Source organism: Pseudophryne corroboree, unplaced genomic scaffold, assembly GCF_028390025.1.
Source record: "Pseudophryne corroboree isolate aPseCor3 unplaced genomic scaffold, aPseCor3.hap2 scaffold_1016, whole genome shotgun sequence".
In the NCBI taxonomy this organism is placed as follows: Eukaryota; Metazoa; Chordata; class Amphibia; order Anura; family Myobatrachidae; genus Pseudophryne; species Pseudophryne corroboree.
In genome coordinates, this window is record NW_026967643.1 from 45,738 (window position 1) to 53,981 (window position 8,244).

Here is an 8,244-nt window from a genome sequence, read left to right on the forward strand (position 1 = left end):
CAAAGGTGTTAATCAGAGACTTTGCTTTGTGGACACTTTTCAGAGAACAAATTTGTTAGCATAAAAATAAAGCCAGAAAATGAAGAGCTGTTTAATCGCTCAATTGGATTTTTCTGCCAGCATATTTCTTTTTCTCTACAACCCACTGCTAAATTGTGCTTCCTAGCTGTTTTTATAAATCACTGAATCAAATCTAACTCTGATTACATCAGAGAAGGCCAGGTACCCTACACCATAACAGGGGGTTTGAAATTTTGACTTGTCTACTTAAAGATCACCAAAATCTGATAACAAGGTCAATTACGTACCTGGGTGGGATTGAACCACCAACCTTTTGGTTAATAGCCGTACACACTAACTGATTGCGCCACAGAGACACATTGCAAAATTATATACTGACAAGGGCTAATAAGCATTCATCTAAAACGTTTCCTAGAAAAACTTTAAAAAGTTAATAATCTGGAGAGTTTTTGTAAGATGTTTCTTCCATCAACCAACGAAGAAACACATTGGTACTTTCCCATGATGAGTGAGTGCTTCAGGATCTCTTGCACTTACATGTGCAGCAGAGTACAGCAATGGAAGCATGCTGGGCCCATAACCCAGAGGTAGGCAGATTGAAACTATCCTCTGCTATATGCTTTTTTTTTGTTAATTAAAGTAATCCAAAACTGGGATTGATATTTTGGCTCTTTTATTTTTACTTAAAGTACAATAACTTTTACCATTTTAATTTGTTTTAATAGTATATTGACAGTATTGTTTTCTTTCAAAAATCCACTTAATTTTCTTTACCCTATTATTAAAATGGTAATTGACAAAAACAAACTACATTGTCACCAGAAGAGCAATACAAAATGTACAAGTGATATATTAAAATCATCTTTCCAGCTTGAATTTCAATGATGCATTGGGGCAACGATTTTGTGAGAAACATCTTCACCCTTAAATAAAGATTTTCTTAATTCCTTACCTGTGTGATAATTAGATATCACCTTGTTTTCGCATTAAACAGACTTCCACATGAGAAAGCAGCAAGGATGCAGTGGCGTTAATGTTTCCTGGTGTCAACTTGTATTATTTCAGTAGACATTGAAATGAGGATGCATCTTGCTGCCTTTCCAATGAAGCAAGTTTAATTTAGTAATAGGTGAAAAACCATCCTTACAAAGGTGTTAATCAGAGACTTGGCTTTGTGGACACTTTTCAGAGAACAAATTTGTTAGCATAAAAATAAAGCCAGAAAATGAAGAGCTGTTTAATCACTCAATTGGATTTTTCTGCCAGCATATTTTTTTTCTCTGCAAACCACTGCTAAATTGTGCTTCCTCGCTGTTTTTATAAAATCAATGAATCAAATCTAACTCTGATTACATCAGAGAAGGCCATGTACCCTACACCATAAGAGGGGGTGTGAAATTTTGACTTGTCTACTTAAAGATCACCAAAATCTGATAACAAGATCAATTACATCCCTGGGTGGGATTGAACCACCAACCTTTTAGTTAATAGCCGTACACACTAACTGATTGCGCCACAGAGACACTTTGCGAAAGTGCATACTGACAAAGGCTAATAAGCATTCATCTAAAACGTTTCCTAGAAAAACTTTAAAAAGTCAATAATCTGGAGAGTTTTTGTAAGATGTTTCTTCCATCAACCAACGAAGAAACACATTGGTACTTTCCCATGATGAGTGAGTGCTTCAGGATCTCTTGCACTTACATGTGCAGCAAAGTACAGCAATGGAAGCATGCTGGGCTCATAACCCAGAGGTAGGCAGATTGAAACTATCCTCTGCTGTATGCTTTTTTTTTTTTATTAAAGTAATCCAAAACTGGGATTGATATTTTGGCTCTTTTATTTTTACTTAAAGTACAATAACTTTTACCATTTTAATTTGTTTTAATAGTATATTGACAGTATTGTTTTCTTTCAAAAATCCACTTAATTTTCTTTACCCTATTATTAAAATGGTAATTGACAAAAACAAACTACATTGTCACCAGAAGAGCAATACAAAATGTACAAGTGATATATTAAAATCATCTTTCCAGCTTGAATTTCAATGATGCATTGGGGCAACGATTTTGTGAGAAACATCTTCACCCTTAAATAAAGATTTTCTTAATTCCTTACCTGTGTGCTAATTAGATATCACCTTGTTTTCGCATTAAACAGACTTCCACATGAGAAAGCAGCAAGGATGCAGTGGCGTTAATGTTTCCTGGTGTCAACTTGTATTATTTCAGTAGACATTGAAATGAGGATGCATCTTGCTGCCTTTCCAATGAAGCAAGTTTAATTTAGTAATAGGTGAAAAACCATCCCTACAAAGGTGTTAATCAGAGACTTGGCTTTGTGGACACTTTTCAGAGAACAAATTTGTTAGCATAAAAATAAAGCCAGAAAATGAAGAGCTGTTTAATCACTCAATTGGATTTTTTTTGCCAGCATATTTTTTTTCTCTGCAACCCACTGCTAAATTGTGCTTCCTAGCTGTTTTTTATAAAATCACTGAATCAAATCTAACTCTGATTACATCAGAGAAGGCCAGGTACCCTACACAATAAGAGGGGGTTTGAAATTTTGACTTGTCTACTTAAAGATCACCAAAATCTGATCACAAGGTCAATTACGTCCCTGGGTGGGATTGAACCACCAACCTTTTGGTTAATAGCCTTACACACTAACCAATTGCACCACAGAGACACTTTGCAAAAAGTCCATACTGACAAAGGCTAATAAGCATACATCTAGAACGTTTCCTAGAAAAACATTAAAAAGTCAATAATCTGGAGAGTTTTTGTAAGATGTTTCTTCCATCAACCAATGAAGAAACACATTGGTACTTTCCCATGATGAGTGAGTGCTTCAGGATCTCTTGCACTTACATGTGCAGCAGAGTACTGCAATGGAAGCATGCTGGGCTCATAACCCAGAGATAGCTAGATTGAAACTATCCTCTGCTATATGCATTTTTTTTTGTTAATTAAAGTAATCCAAAACTGGGATTGATATTTTGTCTCTTTTATTTTTACTTAAAGTACAATAACTTTTACCATTTTAATTTGTTTTAATAGTATATTGACAGTATTGTTTTCTTTCAAAAATCCACTTCATTTTCTTTACCCTATTATTAAAATGGTAATTGACAAAAACAAACTACATTGTCACCAGAAGAGCAATACAAAATGTACAAGTGATATATTAAAATCATCTTTCCAGCTTGAATTTCAATGATGCATTGGGGCAACGATTTTGTGAGAAACATCTTCACCCTTAAATAAAGATTTTCTTAATTCCTTACCTGTGTGCTAATTAGATATCACCTTGTTTTCACATTAAACAGACTTCCACATGAGAAAGCAGCAAGGATGCAGTGGCGTTAATGTTTCCTGGTGTCAACCTGTATTATTTCAGTAGACATTGAAATGAGGATGCATCTTGCTGCCTTTCCAATGAAGCAAGTTTAATTTAGTAATAGGTGAAAAACCATCCCTACAACGGTGTTAATCAGAGACTTGGCTTTGTGGACACTTTTCAGAGAACAAATTTGTTAGCATAAAAATAAACCAGAAAATGAAGAGCTGTTTAATCACTCAATTGGATTTTTTTGCCAGCATATTTTTTTTCTCTGCAACCCACTGCTAAATTGTGCTTCCTAGCTGTTTTTTATAAAATCACTGAATCAAATCTAACTCTGATAACATCAGAGAAGGCCAGGTACCCTACACAATAAGATGGGGTTTGAAATTTTGACTTGTCTACTTAAATATCACCAAAATCTGATCACAAGGTCAATTACGTCCCTGGGTGGGATTGAACCACCAACCTTTTGGTTAATAACCGAACACACTAACCGATTGCGCCACAGAGACACTTTGCAAAAAGTACATACTGACAAAGGCTAATAAGCATACATCTAGAACGTTTCCTAGAAAAACATTAAAAAATCAATAATCTGGAGAGTTTTTGTAAGATGTTTCTTCTATCAACCAACGAATAAACACATTGGTACTTTCCCATGATGAGTGAGTGCTTCAGGATCTCTTGCACTTACATGTGCAGCAGAGTACTGCAATGGAAGCATGCTGGACCCATAACCCAGAGGTAGGCAGATTGAAACTATCCTTTGCTATATGCATTTTTTTTTGTTAATTTAAGTAATCAAAACTGGGATTGATATTTTTGCTCTTTTATTTTTACTTAAAGTACAATAACTTTTACCATTTTAATTTGTTTTAATAGTATATTGACAGTATAGTTTTCTTTCAAAAATCCACTTAATTTTCTTTACCCTATTATTAAAATGGTAATTGACAAAAACAAACTACATTGTCACCAGAAGAGCAATACAAAATGTACAAGTGATATATTAAAATCATCTTTCCAGCTTGAATTTCAATGATGCATTGGGGCAACGATTTTGTGAGAAACATCTTCACCCTTAAATAAAGATTTTCTTAATTCCTTACCTGTGTGCTAATTAGATATCACCTTGTTTTCGCATTAAACAGACTTCCACATGAGAAAGCAGCAAGGATGCAGTGGCGTTAATGTTTCCTGGTGTCAACTTGTATTATTTCAGTAGACATTGAAATGAGGATGCATCTTGCTGCCTTTCCAATGAAGCAAGTTTAATTTAGTAATAGGTGAAAAACCATCCCTACAAAGGTGTTAATCAGAGACTTGGCTTTGTGGACACTTTTCAGAGAACAAATTTGTTAGCATAAAAATAAAGCCAGAAAATGAAGAGCTGTTTAATCACTCAATTGGATTTTTTTTTGCCAGCATATTTTTTTTCTCTGCAACCCACTGCTAAATTGTGCTTCCTAGCTGTTTTTTATAAAATCACTGAATCAAATCTAACTCTGATTACATCAGAGAAGGCCAGGTACCCTACACAATAAGAGGGGGTTTGAAATTTTGACTTGTCTACTTAAATATCACCAAAATCTGATCACAAGGTCAATTACGTCCCTGGGTGGGATTGAACCACCAACCTTTTGGTTAATAGCCGAACACACTAACCGATTGCGCCACAGAGACACTTTGCAAAAAGTACATACTGACAAAGGCTAATAAGCATACATCTAGAACGTTTCCTAGAAAAACATTAAAAAATCAATAATCTGGAGAGTTTTTGTAAGATGTTTCTTCTATCAACCAACGAATAAACACATTGGTACTTTCCCATGATGAGTGAGTGCTTCAAGATCTCTTGCACTTACATGTGCAGCAGAGTACTGCAATGGAAGCATGCTGGACCCATAACCCAGAGGTAGGCAGATTGAAACTATCCTTTGCTATATGCATTTTTTTTTTTAATTTAAGTAATCAAAACTGGGATTGATATTTTTGCTCTTTTATTTTTACTTAAAGTACAATAACTTTTACCATTTTAATTTGTTTTAATAGTATATTGACAGTATAGTTTTCTTTCAAAAATCCACTTAATTTTCTTTACCCTATTATTAAAATGGTAATTGACAAAAAAAACTACATTGTCACCAGAAGAGCAATACAAAATGTACAAGTGATATATTAAAATCATCTTTCCAGCTTGAATTTCAATGATGCATTGGGGCAACAATTTTGTGAGAAACATCTTCACCCTTAAATAAAGATTTTCGTAATTCCTTACCTGTGTGCTAATTAGATATCACCTTGTTTTCACATTAAACAGACTTCCACATGAGAAAGCAGCAAGGATGCAGTGGCGTTAATGTTTCCTGGTTTCAACCTGTATTATTTCAGTAGACATTGAAATGAGGATGCATCTTGCTGCCTTTCCAATGAAGCACGTTTTATTTAGTAATAGGTGAAAAACCATCCCTACAAAGGTGTTAATCAGAGACTTGGCTTTGTGGACACTTTTCAGAGAACAAATTTGTTAGCATAAAAATAAAGCCAGAAAATGAAGAGCTGTTTAATCACGCAATTTGATTTTTTTGCCAGCATATTTCTTTTTCTCTGCAACCCACTGCTAAATTGTGCTTCCTAGATGTTTTTATAAAATCACTGAATCAAATCTAACTCTGATTACATCTGAGAAGGCCAGGTACCCTACACAATAACAGGGGGTATGAAATTTGACTTGTCTACTTAAAGATCACCAAAATCTGATAACAAGGTCAATTACGTCCCTGGGTGGGATTGAACCACCAACCTTTTGGTTAATAGCCGAACACACTAACCAATTGCGCCACAGAGACACTTTGCAAAAAGTACATACTGACAAAGGCTAATAAGCATACATCTAGAACGTTTCCTAGAAAAACATTAAAAAATCAATAATCTGGAGAGTTTTTGTAAGATGTTTCTTCTATCAACCAACGAATAAACACATTGGTACTTTCCCATGATGAGTGAGTGCTTCAGGATCTCTTGCACTTACATGTGCAGCAGAGTACTGCAATGGAAGCATGCTGGACCCATAACCCAGAGGTAGGCAGATTGAAACTATCCTTTGCTATATGCATTTTTTGTTGTTAATTTAAGTAATCAAAACTGGGATTGATATTTTTGCTCTTTTATTTTTACTTAAAGTACAATAACTTTTACCATTTTAATTTGTTTTAATAGTATATTGACAGTATAGTTTTCTTTCAAAAATCCACTTAATTTTCTTTACCCTATTATTAAAATGGTAATTGACAAAAAAAACTACATTGTCACCAGAAGAGCAATACAAAATGTACAAGTGATATATTAAAATCATCTTTCCAGCTTAAATTTCAATGATGCATTGGGGCAACAATTTTGTGAGAAACATCTTCACCCTTAAATAAAGATTTTCGTAATTCCTTACCTGTGTGCTAATTAGATATCACCTTGTTTTCACATTAAACAGACTTCCACATGAGAAAGCAGCAAGGATGCAGTGGCGTTAATGTTTCCTGGTTTCAACCTGTATTATTTCAGTAGACATTGAAATGAGGATGCATCTTGCTGCCTTTCCAATGAAGCAAGTTTAATTTAGTAATAGGTGAAAAACCATCCCTACAAAGGTGTTAATCAGAGACTTGGCTTTGTGGACACTTTTCAGAGAACAAATTTGTTAGCATAAAAATAAAGCCAGAAAATGAAGAGCTGTTTAATCACGCAATTTGATTTTTTTGCCAGCATATTTCTTTTTCTCTGCAACCCACTGCTAAATTGTGCTTCCTAGATGTTTTTATAAAATCACTGAATCAAATCTAACTCTGATTACATCTGAGAAGGCCAGGTACCCTACACAATAACAGGGGGTATGAAATTTGACTTGTCTACTTAAAGATCACCAAAATCTGATAACAAGGTCAATTACGTACCTGGGTGGGATTGAACCACCAACCTTTTGGTTAATAGCCGTACACACTAACTGATTGCGCCACAGAGACACATTGCAAAAGTATATACTGACAAGGGCTAATAAGCATTCACCTAAAACGTTTCCTAGAAAAACTTTAAAAAGTTAATAATCTGGAGAGTTTTTGTAAGATGTTTCTTCCATCAACCAACGAAGAAACACATTGGTACTTTCCCATGATGAGTGAGTGCTTCAGGATCTCTTGCACTTACATGTGCAGCAGAGTACAGCAATGGAAGCATGCTGGGCCCATAACCCAGAGGTAGGCAGATTGAAACTATCCTCTGCTATATGCTTTTTTTTTGTTAATTAATGTAATCCAAAACTGGGATTGATATTTTGGCTCTTTTATTTTTACTTAAAGTACAATAACTTTTACCATTTTAATTTGTTTTAATAGTATATTGACAGTATTGTTTTCTTTCAAAAATCCACTTAATTTTCTTTACCCTATTATTAAAATGGTAATTGACAAAAACAAACTACATTGTCACCAGAAGAGCAATACAAAATGTACAAGTGATATATTAAAATCATCTTTCCAGCTTGAATTTCAATGATGCATTGGGGCAACGATTTTGTGAGAAACATCTTCACCCTTAAATAAAGATTTTCTTAATTCCTTACCTGTGTGATAATTAGATATCACCTTGTTTTCGCATTAAACAGACTTCCACATGAGAAAGCAGCAAGGATGCAGTGGCGTTAATGTTTCCTGGTGTCAACTTGTATTATTTCAGTAGACATTGAAATGAGGATGCATCTTGCTGCCTTTCCAATGAAGCAAGTTTAATTTAGTAATAGGTGAAAAACCATCCTTACAAAGGTGTTAATCAGAGACTTGGCTTTGTGGACACTTTTCAGAGAACAAATTTGTTAGCATAAAAATA